The sequence below is a fragment of the Triturus cristatus genome, chromosome 4_1 (genome assembly GCF_964204655.1).
Source record: "Triturus cristatus chromosome 4_1, aTriCri1.1, whole genome shotgun sequence".
NCBI classification, from domain to species: Eukaryota; Metazoa; Chordata; class Amphibia; order Caudata; family Salamandridae; genus Triturus; species Triturus cristatus.
Window position 1 is genome coordinate 611,902,578 of NC_140585.1, and position 16,822 is coordinate 611,919,399.

General features: G+C 42.3%; 1 protein-coding gene across 3 annotated transcripts in view; it reads left to right on the forward strand.

Annotated features, from left to right (window-relative positions):
- The window catches only part of PPFIA2 (PPFI scaffold protein A2), a 1,995,062-nt gene extending 1,978,461 nt beyond the window's left edge, over window positions 1-16,601 (forward strand). For all 3 annotated transcript variants that reach the window (XM_085652973.1, XM_085652974.1, XM_085652975.1), the window contains one exon: window positions 15,269-16,601. The gene's annotated coding sequence lies outside the window, so the exon portion shown is untranslated. The remainder of the gene's footprint in view (window positions 1-15,268) is intronic.
- Window positions 16,602-16,822: the final 221 nt, after the last annotated feature.

Below are 16,822 nucleotides of genomic sequence, written 5' to 3' on the forward strand. Positions count from 1 at the left end.
AGTAATTCCAAAACATTTGCTTCTGCCATAAATGATTACTTTCTTAACAATAATGCTGAAGATACTTCTAAAACTATCCAATGGGATGCATTTAAAGCATTTATTAGATTTATTAACATGCTAGTTGCCTAAAATGTCTGATACAGATAGACTTGCTCTAGACAATGCTATTGATATTCAGGAAATCGGCACGAAAATCAGAGCACTAAATTCCAACAAATCACCCGGTCCAGGTGGTATCCCAGCTGAATTTCACGAATATTTTCAAACTCAACTCTCCCCTATTCTACTTTCATTATTTACGGAATTTCAACATACTTCTATGATGGGTGGTTCTTTTAATGAAGCCACCATTATTGTTCTCCAAAAATCAATTATTGCCCTATTGCCTTATCTATCATGATTGCAAAATATGTGCCAAAATCTTAGCAAACAGGTTATCACCAATTCTGTCCTCAATTATCCAACCAGTCAGGATTAATGAAAGGTAGGCTGTCAGCTCATAAATCTTGTTTATTATCCTATGTTCTTTCCTTTGCTAAGGATCTCAGGGTTCACAGAATCTGCCCGTTTGTGAACGCAAAAAATGCTTTCCTGATGTAGTAAACCCAATTTTGCCATTGAGTGACCTGTTACCGAATCGCACAATGGGTTTGCGATTTGGTAATAGGAAGGGGTGTATTTAGGGCATCCCTTCCTAATACCGAATTGCACCGGTATGTATGAATATTTTGTTACTGTAAATGCGGTCGCAAAACATTTTCATTTTACCACCTACTTCAAGTAGGTGGTAACCCATTCGCAAATGGGAAGGGGTCCCTTAATGTTTGTTAAACCATTTTTAGGGGCAGGCAGTAGTCCCACGGACCACTGCCTGCTCTTAAAAAATAAAAATAAAACCTTTAATTTTTCTTTTTGTAAAGCATCTTTTTTTCCTTTAAGGAAAATGGTCTGCTTTACAAAAAAAAAGATTGCTTTATTTAAAAGCAGTCACAGACATGGTGGTCTGCTGATCTCAGCAGGCCACCATCCCTGTGATTTTTGCGATCTTAGGAAGTAGCAAATTGCGACCTGCCTCATTAATTTTCATTTGTGACCCCCTAGGAATCGCAAAATGTGTACTACACACCTTCATACATTTCATTTTGTGATTTCCTAATTGTGAGTCCTTGTCATTCGCAATTAGGAAATTGCAATATGGTATTTTCTTACAACTGGCCCTCAGATATCCAATAGGGCTGCTGGCCTTAGATGCGGAGAAAGCGCTTGATAGATTAAATTGACAATTCTTATTTAAAATGCTAGAAACCTTTCATTTTAGCCCCACATTTCTAAAAATGGTTAAAGCATTATGCTCGACACTTTCTGCTTCCATCTATATCAATGGTCCCCTTTCTGCTCCATTCAATCTATGTAAAGGTACCCACTAAGGTTGCTCCCCTGTCCCTCTATTATTTCAAATAGAGACACTGATCCTCTCTTATGCTCTTTCCGCATTAATGAACAATATACTGGTGTTGTTTTGAAAAATACTATGATAAAAGTTACTGCTTATGCTGATGAAGTTTTAATATATGTAAATTATCTTATTACTTCTCTACCAATTATTATTGATATTATTCAGTATGCAGATATTTCTGGTTATTCTTTGAATATCAAAATTTTTTAATTCTTTTCATTAAATATTTTATACAACTCTACAATGATTGCACATACCAACATCTTGTAGTCGCCAACAACACTAAGATATTTGGGGATTATTTTTGCTGACTGCATTAAAAATACAATTGAAATCAATTACTCTAAATTACTAACCTCCACGAAAGAGAAACTTGATAAATGGTCAACCCATTATTTAAATTTGTGGGGAATTATTGAACCATTTAAAATTACTATTACATCACAAATTCTTTACCCTTTATCTATGCTACCCTTATGTCTCCCTTCTACTTTCCTTACCAAATCATATAAACTAATTTCTAAGTTTATTTGGATCAACAAACCTGCTCGTCTTAGTCAGAGCATTTCCAAATATGATGGAGGAGTTGGCCTACCTGATTTTAAGAAATTCCACACATATTTTCTTGTTGCACAATGCTCACTATGGTTCCGAAATACTGATCCTTCATACTCCCCCAAATGTCTTACATTAGAGAAAAACTTAAAACCCTATCCTTAACCTGCTTTTTTAACCATGACTAATAGTGAATTTGGTAAACTTTCACCTACTATTTCAGCCTCTAAAATTACCCTTTTATCTTTTGATGAAAAATGTCCTATTAACATTAAAGCACCCCAAAAAGTTTCTCTTTGGTTTAATCCCAAATTCAAATTGAATAATCATATTTCTATCTGGAACTCATGGATTAATGCTGGTTTTTAGATTGTTACTGATATTAGTCAAGGAAATATGTTCTATTCATTTGATGAACTAAGCTCCAAGTACCATTGACCTCAATCTGAATTTCCTAAATATGAAGGACTCTGTAATTCCATCCATAACATGTATTCTGACTCGTTATCTTCTGCTAAGTTATCTAAAATGGAGTGTTATCTAGGCCTGTTTAGTCAAACAGGACATATGGCGTCCAAAGTGTATAAAAATACTTTCTACCCACCCTTCCCCTTTTATGGCTCTAAGTCATAAATGGTCCTCAGACATAAATATACAATCTTCAAATGTGCAATGGAAATTTGTTTGGCTATTTTATATAGCTAGTTATTTCCCGGCCAATCTTATACAGACTAATATCTATCTATTATATCAATGTTTTTGGTACCTATTTAAAACATTTAAAGCTAAACTCGTAGATTCACCAAATTGTTGACATTGTAAAACCGCTACTGGAGATTGACAGCATATAATATACAAGTTTCCTATCATTTTTAGGTCGAGCATCTGCGCACATGCGCTGTCTGCAAGACCTATCATAGTCCACAAATCCACTTTATTTCGCTTGCTACTTACCATTGGCCCCTCCTCCATCGCTCTTCTTTGCTGCATCCTAAGGCCCTCTTGCAGCCGATACCTTCCTTCTGGTCAAGGCTAAGTAGCACCGGCCAACCACAGTCTCCTTACGCTTACTTTGTTTAACTGTTGTTTAGCAAATTTTTTTTAAAAGGTTGCTTGATGGGCGTAGTTGCTTCGGCCCTCCCACACAAATGCAGTGTTTGTTTCCTTTAACAGATGGGTGCCGCACATCAATAACTTAACCTTTATCTGTCACTTTTGTTGCTGGGTGCGGATTGTGGGGAGGTGAAATGTAGTTCATTTTCCCCAGGTGGTGCAGTGCTGGGCTGCTGTCATACCCTGCGGCAAGAGGCCGTATGCTTCGCATAGCTCCGGGCACAGAATGCAGCAATTACCAAAGCCCAAATCTCTCATTCCGCAAAACTGCTGGCTGCAGATTTACAGTTTTGCTTTGTATTTCTAAACGCTCTCCCCATTCAGTGGTCTTGCTAAGGGGTCCGTTTCCTTGAACCTGGACTGTAACCTTCGACATGTTGAACATTTTTCTGGACAAACGCTAATATCCTTACAATCAGACAGCAGACATAGCAGTGCGCCGTTCAACAAAGACTTTGTGTGGACACAGTCAGCAAATTATTACTTGTTTATACAGCATCATCTAGTGCCTAAAATATAGTGTCACAGAAAGCAAAAATGTTGGGCCCCGGGGGAAGCAGAGTCGCAGACTACTTTTTCCCCGGGGTCTTTCGCATGAGACGAGGCCAGGCTGGGGGTCAGGGGGTGGGGTTTGGGGGTGGGTATAAAAATGCAGGGGAGGAAGGGGACTTCCTCTTCCTGCATTCTTGGCACTGTCAGGAGGGTTTAGTTTTGTGAGGCCACCCACCCACCCTACAGTTCATTAGGGTTCGGGAGATGGGTAGGTGCAGCATTGCCAGTTTAGGACAGGTTGCAAGGGTGGCGGTACTTGGGAGGGATGGGGGAGTCTCTGTTGGGCGCACCCATCCCTAGGCTGGGGGAAGAGTGAATGATGGGGGGGATGGAGGCATGAGTGCAATGCCTGGTGATATAGGGGAGGATGATAGAAGAGAAGTGTGGAAATGGATGAAGAATGGAACGGGGTAAGTAATGGAATGAGAGGTGATTTCGGAGTGGGTGAAGGGAGAGAATGGATGAAGAATTTGATGTTGGGGGGTTTGTTGTTGATTATTGATGTTATGGTTTATTCATATGTTGTTCAGCCTGTTCCTAATAAATGGCCTTTTACGCTTAACCATCAGCGTGGACTGTTTATTGCGCAATTGTCGTTCACCCGCACGTCCTGGTTCTTAACAATCTTTCGATGCACTCGACTGGACGGGGGAGGCAGTGAGTAAGAAATTGACTCCACGGACGGAAGGGGAGGCCTACGGACGGAAGGAGGAGCCGCGATTACAGCCCCGAAGCTTCGAAGTTCCCAGCCCGGAAGTGTATGCGAGAGCGCGCAGCACCAGTGGCAAGGAGCGGTGCCGACCCCCGGAGTCTTGGAGGAAGGATGGGAGCAGTGGGAGTAGCCCGGGCACACAAGGGGCAGCGCCAATCCCCCTGAGTCTCCCTGAGCCTCGGAGGAAGGACAGGAGCGGCGGGAGCAGCCCGGGCACGTAAGGACTAAGGAGCGGTACTAATCCCATGGTGAGTCCTTCTGTAACTGGAAGGCCGAAAATACATTATCCTGGATTTACTGTAACAGGCCGCGACCATCCCTGTGCACTTCTGCCACCTTCCACAGGATCAGCTGATCATCTCGGCTCTCTGTTCCTTTCACCTGGTATGCAGCCGTCCCATCCCCCGTAATTAAGTGTAGAAGGCAGCTGAGTCACGGAGCAATCGGGGAGAACGCCGTCACACGAAAGGAAACGCCGGATTACTCCAACAGTCGCCATAAAGTTATTTCTGGGAAGTATAACAAGTGGGAGCAAGTAATAATCCAGGCCGACTTGCCATTTGCCACTTAATTAGTTCCCATCTTCTTCTCTTTTTTCTTCAAAGCCACTGAGGGAGCCAAGGCATTGACTAAATTGCCCTCGCAGAAGCGGCTTGGTTGTCCTCCATCTGAGTTTGAACGGAATGCAACTTGTAGTGCGGCTCATGGTGTGGCTTGTGGTGCGGCCTGGGGGTTGTGGAGTAAATTGAGCGCCAGATGCGCCACATTGACTCGTACTGCCGTGAGGTGAACGGCTAAACTTACCTGAATCTTTCCCCTGCATCGTTTCCTGCTGGGAAGACCGGTGGCACGGGCATTAGCTGCACCACCATACCACTGTGAGGGGAACGGCCAGGCGGAAACTATATCCCCCAGAAGCCCCCTGTGTGGTATCGGCAATTAGCACCATCGGAGGGCGCTTAGGACCCTCATAGACGCAGCTACTATATAAGGTACTGAATTGTATGGGGGCTGGAGCATATTGTCTATTATCTACTAGTACCCGTTGGCCATACATACAATGAGCAAACGCAAGGCTACAGGCCCGTCAGTGGGAGGGGGGGTTGCTGGGACTTTGGATGCTTTCCTGACAAGAGCAGAGTCACTACTGACCCACCAGATTCAGATGACAGAGAAAAGACTCTCACTTGACACCCTCTCAGCACATAAAAGGTCCTCAATGGGAGGCATAGCCGCAGCTAAATCCCCCATGGGCACCCTGGAGACTGTGGAGACTGTGGAGAACCCACGTATCACCACCTTGTACCATGGCACTAATGGAAGTGTGGCACCTTTATTAGTAGGATTAAGTTTGGCCACGACTGCACAGATTCATAATGCCAGCTCTGCCCAGAAGCCCCCTGGGGACTATAACTCGGATTATCCTTCTTTATTGAGTGATGAAAGAATAGACCTGTCTACAGTGGATACTGAACCTATGTATGTTAGCAACAAGGCTATTACCCGATCAAAAAGAATCAGCAGGGATGATGTAACAAGCCTATCGAAACCTCTGATAGTAAGCTCTGATGAGCCACCCGCAAAGCGCACGAGGGGGGGTTACACAAAAACAGAAGACTAAACCTAAACCTAGATCTAAACATCAGGGCAATAGGTCATCGGATAAACTGATACCAAAGCCTAATACTGGACTGGCCGGAGACCGCGTAAATAGTCCAGTAGTGGAGGCCAGGGTTGAGCCTGAGTTATGGACACGGTTGGAGACTTTGATGGCTACATTTTTGGGACCCCTCTTAAGCAAATTAGAGGCAATAGAAACAAGGCTGTCACATTTTCATAACTCTGACAATGTATTAACCACTGTGGGGGCTTGCAGATGTTTTTGTGTTGCTGGGGGGGAGCAGAAATTATTAATGCGAAAGTCCCACCTCTTATCAATGAAACGGCGCAGAGGGCAAAGGGGGCCAATGATAAGGGTTTAGCAGATCGTGGGGGGTAGATAGTAACCAACTAGAGTGTCTTGATATAATGAGACCAAACCCAATTCCCGCCAATAGGGGACCAAGGGAGCCTAGGCCAGTGAATTTAGGCAATCCCCCAAGACAGTTAGTGGATACATCTGCACAAGGAAGGGGAGATAATGTGACGCAACAAGAAAAAGTGATGGTGTGTCACCTGGCGAAGAGTACCCCTGGTTTACCTGTTTTCGATCTTCCCAATGTTTCAAGCCCGCTTACAGTTGTTTTAACAGGTGTACCAGCTTATACTAACCAAAGGGAGGAACCTATGACACAATTGATTAATAAGGTGGCGCACTGGATGTGCAGAAATGTGGGGTTCAACATCAAAGACCACAGACATATTTTAATGGCAAGGAGAGTATCATGGGTCGGCAGTACAAGAAAAGTTTTCTCAGGGGACTGTGTGATTGTGACACTTAGGTTCCCCGAACTCGTGCGTAAGATTCTTGCCCAGAGCAGAAGGCCTTATCTATACAACGCGGACTCAAGCATTAAAATACTCCCGCTGGGTTATTTTTATAGACAATCGGCTAATCCGAATGTGCCCTATGGATATGTGGGCCAACAGGAGGGTGAGCCTGGGCAGGTCAATATGGTGCCGACAAGTAACATCTTTTCACCGCTTAGAGGTCTGGATGATATTGACTGACTAATTGGGGTGGAGGAACCAGGTAGCGCTTTCACCAATGGAGTGCTTAGCATAAATCATAGACGGGGCGTGGGAAGCCTAGTCTCGGGACAGATGAAGTTCAAGACAATTGCAATACCAAGGTGGCAAACGAACCTGAGATTATGGGTACAAGTAAGCCAACGGATAGGCCGCATAATTCTCAGGTGACTGTGAACCGAGAGAGGTTAAATGAGAAAGATATAAAAATAGTCTCTTGGAATATAGCAGGCCTGTCCTCTAAATTTAAGGACCAACAATGGCTGCTCTATATTCGGAAGTTTCAGATAATTTGCCTCCAAGAAACCTGGGAATCAATTAATAACAACCTTTTTCTAGAAGGATATAAAACCTTCTTTTGCCCAGCACAAAAGGCCTCTTCAGGTAGGGCTAGGGGAGGGCTGGTTATCTACGTAGATCTTACACTACAGGGAAGATGGCTGGACCTAGCATGGGGATCGGAAGTTGCGCAGGGTTTAAAAAATTTTAATAACTGCTATAGGTTATTTTTTATTAATTTTTATAATGCTAACCAAAATGGACAGGGCTCCGTAAGCCTGCATGAACTAAACACAAGAATTAACCAAACACAGGCGCAAGGGCAGTTGTATCTCCGGCTGGTCTTAGCAGGTGACTTTAACTGTCACCTGTGTCCAAATCTGGGAGCCTCATCTGGGGATTGGAAAACATGTATGTTACAGAAGGCCCACACCTGGAACATACAAAGGAGGGAAAGGAACTTAGCAACCTTCTCGATACATATGCATTAGCACACACAATGGATTTGGGTCCCGCCAAGCATGATAATACACTTTACCCCACATTTAAAGGCAGAGGCTGTGCCTCCTTTATTGATTATATTTTTGTTTCCACATCACTCAAAAACTCTGTGACCCGGTTCAGCATTGTTTGCAGTGCATTCAGTGATCATAATCCCCTCGCCTTATCACTTGTTAATGGAGGCCAGGCACAGATTCCACCTGGAATGGGGAGGGGGGTGATCAGGGCCACTGATCAAGGAAGGAGGTTGCGTTGGACACAGGTTGACGGAGAGGCTTTTTATGAGGTATTTTTAAGGGAGGGCTCTCTTGCTGTACAGAGGTGCTTAGACCCGGAAATGGAAGGGATAGAATTAGTTAATGCTTTTATAGACGTTGCCCAATTAGTCGACAGTCTGTTGAAAGTCCCAGTCCGAAAGGCTAATTTGGATACCCCAAGATGGTTTGACCATCAATGTTCACGTGCTCTAAGAGACCTAAAAAATGCCTTAAAAATGTCCCCCAGGGATAGGGAGAGGGTAACTTTATGTCGGAAAAACTATAAGCTGGTGGTTAAGGGGCGTAAAAGTCAATTACAGATACAAGCCTGGGAAGATTTATCAGAGGCGGTGGCACTAAGGGATTCTACTGCCTTCTGGCGAATTATAAATAACCCATCCTTCCAAGAGGCTGATAAGCCAGGATTGAGCTGTAACATCTTACCAGAGCAATGGTGTGAGCACTTTCAGAGACTCTACAACCACACCTCGTGCACGAATTAGCTGTTGGAGGACCACTGGGAACAGGCCACACCCTCTTTAAGATTCTCATTGGGAGAGATAAAAACTGGAATTGGAGGCCTAACTAGGAATAAGGCCCCGGGTCCAGATGGGATTCCACCAGACCTTTTTATTAGTAAAGTAGATCTTTGGGCGCCAATTTTGACTATGGTCATAAATGCAACGGTGGACACAGTTATGCCAGTGTCCTGGACCACCGCTACAATTGTTCCCATTTTTAAAAAAGGCAATAGGAACAGCCCGCAGTGTTATCGCCCGATTTCCCTCATCGATGTGTCAGCGAAGGTGTTAGGACGGGTGATTCTAAATCGATTGATCGATTGGGCTGACGAACAACGGGTTAGAAGTGATCTACAATTTGGTTTTAGACCTGGAAAATCTACTACCGATCAATGTCTCAATCTGTATCTGATCTCAGCCAAATACACATTAGTTAAGCAAGGAACGATGTATTTGGCATTCATGGACCTGACCGCGGCCTTCGATAGAGTTAATCGAGGGAAATTGTGGGCGATTATGGGCGGGCTGGGTGTGGATCCAGGGATTATTAACGTTTTAAAATCATTACATTCACACACCACGGCAGTGGTCCGATATAATCAGGTGGGGAATATAACAGAACCCTTCCCGTGTTCCAGTGGGGTCAGACAGGGTTGCATATTAGTTCCTTTTTTATTCACACTATATATAAACGGTCTGGACCGCGAGTTAAGCATGCTACAGGTGGATACCCCTAGGATAGGTACTCGGGGAATCCCGGTTCTGCTCTATGAAGATGACGCGGTACTCTTAGCTCGTACCCCTAAAGGTTTTCAGGTTTTAATTGATGGGTTTGTGTAATTTATGGAGAATTTGGACTTATCGCCTAACCTGGCAAAGTCATATGTAATGGAGGTGGGGAAAAAAACAAGCAAACCCTATAAGTATACAATTGGATCGCATAAGCTAGGAAAGATACAGTCCTTTTCATATCTGGGGATTTTATTTGATCATCAATTAAATTTTAAATATCTAATTGAGGATAAGTGTCGGGTAATGACCAGCTGTACTGGATCCATAATGAGCTTTGCGCACAGGTTAGGTGGCTGGTCCCCTGAACAGATACTAAGATTATACAGTGCTATGTGTTGCGCTAAAGCTCTGTATGGAAGTGAGGTGTGGAGCTTTACCCAGGCTACACAGATGCAAATTGAAGAAAACATATATTTTAGGCGTCTGTTAAAAGTACCTCAAAGCACGCCAGCCCACATCGTGCATGAAGAAGTGGGTGCCCGATACATCAGCGACAGTATGGCAGTCAAACCTTTAGTCTGTTGGATAAAGATCTGGGCAAACAAGGAGGCGGCTTTTAGAAGGCAGGTTATAGAAGATTGCCTTTCCCTGGACCACGGGCTAAAAATTCCCTGGCTTAAATATGTGAAGGAGACTCTGGAAAAAATTGGTTCTGCAGATCTATTTGCCAACCCTTCTAAAGTGGGCATGAAAGATAAGGCTTTGGTTAAGGACCAGTTTTTTAAACATGCATTAACGCTCCGAGAAAACACAGAGCTGGCCAAGCAGTCGGTCAGGGAACACCTAGTAGTTAGGTCTGTCAGAGGCATTGAACCATACCTGTCTTGCTTAAACAGTGCACACGACAGATTTTTAATGACTCGTTTCAGGTTGAATCTCTTGCATCATGTGTTGGCGGAACCGACAGGGTTCACAACTTCCATAGAAATGAAGGGGCCCTGTGGCTGCGATCATAGATCTCCTCAGGACACCCTTCATTTCATTTTATTATGCCCTTTTTTCTCTTACCCTAGGAGATTCTTCCTGAAGGGAATTCTAAAGAAAGACAGATTTAAACAGGCACGGGTGGCACTGTTATTTTTAAAACTGGCCCCAGACACTTACACTGTTTTGTATTGTAAACTTTTTAAGGGCTGCATTTAGACTAAGGAATACAAGGGGTAATGGTAACCTGTAGCTTCTCTGTTATAATTACCTATTGTTTTATGAATGATCTTCATAATTAGAGATGAATTGGTTGGATATGTGACAAGGGTTTTTTTTTAACGTTCAGATGGAAATTTTATCACATGGTTTGGAAAAAGAGGGTATTTATTAATTTTTAACTTGTACCTGTAACCGGCCTTGATAAATTTGGTTGCTTTTATGGTATTTTTTATATATCAAATAAAGTTCTATGAATGAATGAATGAACGAATGAACAATCTTTCAGGAGGATTTTCATTTCAGAATCAGTGCACGGTTGGTGCTCCGTCTGTGCAAGCACCAATCTGTCAGTGTGCTTCAGTTGCTGGTAGGCATGCGAAAGCCTTTTGGGCCGGTAGGCACAGCCCCATTTCTAGTTTCTAACATTACATACATTACATACATATAGCGCCCACCTTCCTTCTATTCCAGGTACAATGAGTCCTGCCCTCAAACCTTTGCCACAGTGTCCAAAGCCAAGGGTTTGGAGGCATGGACCAGGCATATGATGTATTTACTTCAGGAAGGAAATCTGATGCAAGAACCGATGAGATAATAATGTTTTCTGCCTGCCTAGGGATATACTGTATTTTGACAAACCACAAGTGCATGAATGTGTTAAATGAGATTAAGTATTGGAGCTGGTTTGTTTAGAGTGCAGTGTCTAGCTCGAATGCACTGGCCAGAAGTCCTTCCCAACCTAATGTGGCACAAACCTGACACTACCCTCGAAAGATGAGGCTATAACTATGGTAGTTCATTGTCTCCCCGCCTGACAGGAAGGACCAGACACTTTAGTGGCCCAGGAGATAGACATCAGACATCATCGAGCCACAGGCGGGCAGATTTCATAAAGGTTCTATGTGTTGTAGAGCTGGTCACAGATGTGAGGAAGATGGCGAGATATTACTGGACCAGGTGTTTCCTTGTGGGCAGTAAGTGGTAAAAGTTCAGTAAATGATGGTTAAGAGTTGCCAGTCACGTGAGCGACTTGGAAGGCACTTAGTTGATTGTATACTTTCAAACACGGAGGCGTGTCTTCCCACACATACATTATCCCAAGCGTCGCTTCACACCTTTGCTTGCTCAAATAGAGATCGTTGTTTGAAAGCATTACTCCCTCACATTTCTAGAAGAGGTTACTCCCACTCATGCTTGCCGGGCAAGTGTGTTTTCACCAGCCTGTAGAGATTTGGAATTTCATTTTATGTCTATTTACAGTACTGAAGAGCTTGTCTGATGGGGTGTTGCACTAAGGGGCAGCCTCTGATCAGTGGCCCATGGGTGCTTTAGAACCTCCTCGGCATGAATGATGGAAGGGCGTTTGCCATCAGGTATTTCTATATGAGCGCAAGTGGTGTATGGTAAATTGAATGCGCAGAATGGCACTTTTATTGAACATGGTTTTCTGCTTTATTGGTGGTTTGAGACCTTTACTTCGTTGATGTAAGGTGTTCTGTTGTCTTCAGTCTAGGAAGCATACATATTGGCAAGAGGTTTGTGATGTTTCTTCTCTTCCTGTAATGTTTGCCCTTTGCATTGGAAGACTTCTTATGCAAGCAGATGGATTTTCTTGTACATAAAGCAGCCGATGGATGAAAATAACATGGATACTGGCAGGTAGGCCTACAGACAAGTTTGTACTTTAGAAATCCTTTATAGCTTTTTAGGCCTGGCGTTAGCGAAGACCTTCTGATTTTACTAAAAACTTATATATGTAATAAATATATTTACAGGGGTTTTCAGCCAATCTTTTTTCACCTATTAGTCTGTTGTTGTGTCACTGGCAGGGGCGACTGGTGACATTTGAAAGTGGCGGGGCGTAAAATGATTGCTAAGGAAGCAAACAAACGTGTGAGCAGTCGCGGGGGGGTCACGCGCAGGGGGTGGGGGGGGGTCGCATGGGAGAATAAGCAAACTAATGTGTGAGCAGTCGCGAGGGGGGGTCACGCGCGGGGGGGGGTCGCACGGGAGAATACAATGAAAATTAAAAGGAAAACTTACCTGACCGCCTCTGCTCCTGGTCTGCGTTGGCGCCTCTGCCCCGTTCAAACCGGAACACCACGTCAGCACTGGAGTGGCAACCCCTCAGCCAATCCTGGCGCTGCTGCAGCGCCAGGATTGGCTTAGGGCACAGCTTACGCTACGCCCGCCGCCTGCCCATTAGGAGCCCGAGGGGCTCCTAATGGGCATGCGCAAGGCAGTAAAAACACAAGTACGTATGACTGGGCACGGGCTAAAAATTACTCTCCATGCCCACTCATGCGCACTTGTGCTGCAGTGCTGCCTTTCCCTGGCTTGTCTGACAATGCATGTCAGTCAACATGACGCCGGACCGCCCACAGTCCGACGTCATGCTGACTGACATGCATTGTCAGTTCTCCCCACCGTCGGCGTCTATGAACTTAAGTAAACTAAGTTCAGAGACACCGAGGGAGCTGCGGGCGCGGGCCGGTGCGTGGGGGCGGGGGGGGGGGCAACGCCCACACGCCCCAATGGACGCATCGCACCTGGTCACTGGTGTTTGTCTTCAGCCCACTACAGCATACAACATGGGGCAGCGAGCCAGTGCACTTCAGCAGCTATTGGCTGACTTGTCTGTAGGTGAGAGCATTCTGCTCTTTCACAAAAAAAAATCCACACAAAGTAGTTTCCAGGAAGCCAGAGGCTTCTTACGCAATGTGTGCTTTCTGAGGCTAAAAAATATTTTTACTTGTAAGCGTTTTTTTATATATATATATTGGAGGGAGCCAGCAGCTCCACAAGAATAAAATGTTGCCAAAGCAATGACGAAACAAAATAAACATCGGCCAAGCCAAAAGGCTTGCAGCCAATACAAGACTGATTGGCTTTGCCAATACTTGTTCCTCTTATAGCACAAAGTTGCATAAACTCTTCAGACCCCTCATTTTCATTGCAAGTTCTTTTTTTCTCAGATCTCACTGGATAACTATCAGTACGTGAGCATTCTGTAGTAGGTGAGTGTGTGAATCACGCCTCCTGCCCTTGGCAGATCTTCCTACCGAAGCACTCGAAAAGTAAAAACAAAAAGCCTCCAAACATGTTAATAGGGCAGAATGCATTTCCAAAATGTAGGATCCACATTTGCATGCATTTAGGGTAGTTTGAAAGATGTTCTTCTGAGTTTTTCGGTCGATCATGAGCTCCACTCGTATTTGTTAAGGTGCCTACTGCAGAGTTAGTAAATGGTTATCTGTTCCTGATCCTCTTCCCCCCGAGCCCGTCTTGTGTTTGATCCAGTCATCTGAGCTTGTTTGATAACCTTTGTTCAGCAGAAAGAAATGTGCTCCTGGCACAAGCCCAGGCACTGTAATTGTTTTTCGTAAATGCTGGCTTCTGATTCATCAATAGGCTTGCTAGTCCCCCCTTAGTACTGCCTTGTCTTCATTTGTAACCTCCCATGAGGACATGCCCTTTGACTTCAGTTGTTATACGGTTCGTCTTATTTAGTATGTAAGCACTATTTTCTTTAATGGTTTCTCCTACTGCAGGCACTTCATGCTTTCCTGCAACATTCAGCGCACCATGCGTACTTTCAATGGGCGCTTTTACAAAAAAAGCATTTGTCTGTCAACTTGACAAACAAATGCTTTTTTTTTTTTAGTAAAAGCACCATGTACTGTGCTTTCACTTTAATAGCGGCAGCACACCTTTCTTCAGACACAGCTCGTCTAAATAAAGGGGTGTGGCCTCTAGTGAAATTGTAAACAATGAGCATTTGCAATGCAATAGGTCTCGCATTTTATAAACTTTGACCTATTGGTATTGTAAATGACAATGCCTTTTATTAATCCAGGTTTTTAAAATACAAATAAAAGGCATTGTCATTTACAATGCCAATAGCTCAAAATCTCGCAATTGCATTGCAAATGCTTGTTAAATGTTGGTCTGAAGTCTGGAATATAACAACCCAGCTATTTAAAATCCAAGTACCCTTATTGTTTTCTATATTAATATACAAATCTTATTCTTTTACAACTGTATTATTTCCTGATGATTGTAAACTTTTTGATTTTCCTATTCTATTGCGATTAAATTAATTACTTCAAATTGGAAGGATGCAAAACTATTATTGGTTAATGCTTAGTGGGAATGGAATACTTTCCTGAAACGTGGACAGTCTTCATTACTACATACTAGTAAAGACTACTCTGTTCCTAGGTCCAATATGTGGCGTACACTTAACACATATTAATTCAAGTAACTCATAAAATGTATATTTTTTTCATTTTATCTCTTCTCATTATTGCCTCTGTTTTCATTTTTTGTTCCTATTTTACTTATTGATATGGTTCACTATACTGATGAAAGTTGATGTTCACATATTTCTTATGTAATTGCTCTCATATCTCATTCCTTACAGTTACTGTGATATATGTTCTGTACTGTGTTCACTGTATATTATATTTAAAATTAATAAATACTTCTGAACAAAACAGTGTTTATTAGAATCTTACTTAAATTAAATTAACCAGTATAGGAAGATTCAACACTGTCCTCGCACATGATATTTTTAGACTCATTTTCTTAGGGCTAAGATTTGAGAAAAAAGTAAATAAAAGACTTAAAAATAAATATATTCATTTTTGATGGAACAACACTTCTTGATATCAACTTTGATGTTGTTTTGCAGATATCATCGTCTCTGCTACCTACTTGAAGCACACAACCATCTGAGAAAATAACACCAAGATGGGTCGTGTAACATTAAAATGTGAAAATTTTCTTTCAAAATGTAGTAATGACAGAATTGGTAGTTTAATACAAATGTGGAAAATACTCCAAATTTTGGGATAATGCATTTCAATTGTCATTACTCATTTAATAACGGATAAGAATATCCAATGCTTTTATCAACAGGAACCACTCATTTTTACATCATGTTCCAATTGTTTTTATTGTAATATACTAGAGATATTTGTGTATTAACTGTGTATTTATTTAAACATGTGTAAGTCTGATGTAAATGGTTATAAATATGATTTTTTTTATAAAAAGCAAAAGTACATGAAGTCTATGTTCTAACATTTTACAAATATGGTCAATAATGCTGTTTGTATCTTTCCATATCATAATTTTTACAGTTTTTGGATTGTAACAGTCAATTCGGTATACTTAGCAGAGATAAAAACAGGAAATCTTTCCTTCTTGAAACCTGCTCTTAACGTGTATAGCTGAACACCTGCCTGGAATTGTGTCCAGTAGAACGCTTTAATGAGGACCTGAACACAAAACGGATCTTTTGTGGAAATTGAAAATGTAGAAAGCCTGTAGGAATGCACTGTGATGGCTCACCTTAAAAAAACAAAAAACTGTTTACAAGAGTCAATAGTAGATATTGAAACATGTCTTATGTTATTGTGGACCAATAGAAAACTTGATTTCTTGAGTACTGCTTTTCTTTAATTCTGAGACCAGCAAGCTTTGGAACAAGACTTCCAAATACTACAAACAGACTGATGTTCACATTTTGTACTGTAACATCCCCAACCTCATTTACCTCTACTCTTCCCAACACCCTTTCTTATGTTTTTGTCCCCCCTTTTTTGTAACAGGGCATTAGACTGTCTCCTTAAAATATGCTTTAAGCAAAGTTGGCCTTGCTCAGACTTCCTTGAAGTCAATTTTATCGAAGGAAATAACTGAAAGAGTGTAAAATTAAATAGTGTAAACCATTGTGGGAAAATATGACCTGCTGTGGCTTTGGTTGATGTTGCCAAGTTGTTTACTCTGTTTCTGTGCGGAACATACAGCGTGAAAATCTATGAAATGACATCATCTTTCCATTTTCTGATTTTCTGCCGCCTGGTCTTAGTTCAACAACTCTTTGTAGTTTATTTCTCGTTCAAAGTTTGCTACGTTTGCACGCTCATTAACATATGTTTTAGCCAATAATTTTCCTTTTGACACTTTTCTGTCAAAAGCTAATGGTGACAAACATTTTTCTTCCATTGCCAATAAAAAACAGAATGAACATATTTTGATCAGTGCTCATTGTAATGTCCTCAAAATGTGCCTTTGTTTTTTTTTTTTTTATAAAAGTATAATGTTTGGAATATTCAGATTTGTATTTTAAATAACGCGCATTTGTGTCTGGAGTTTTGTAGTGCTCTACTATCCATTGGACCTTTTGGCACTAGAATGAAGTCTGACAAGAGCTGCCAAAGCTTTAAAACCAGGTCAATTC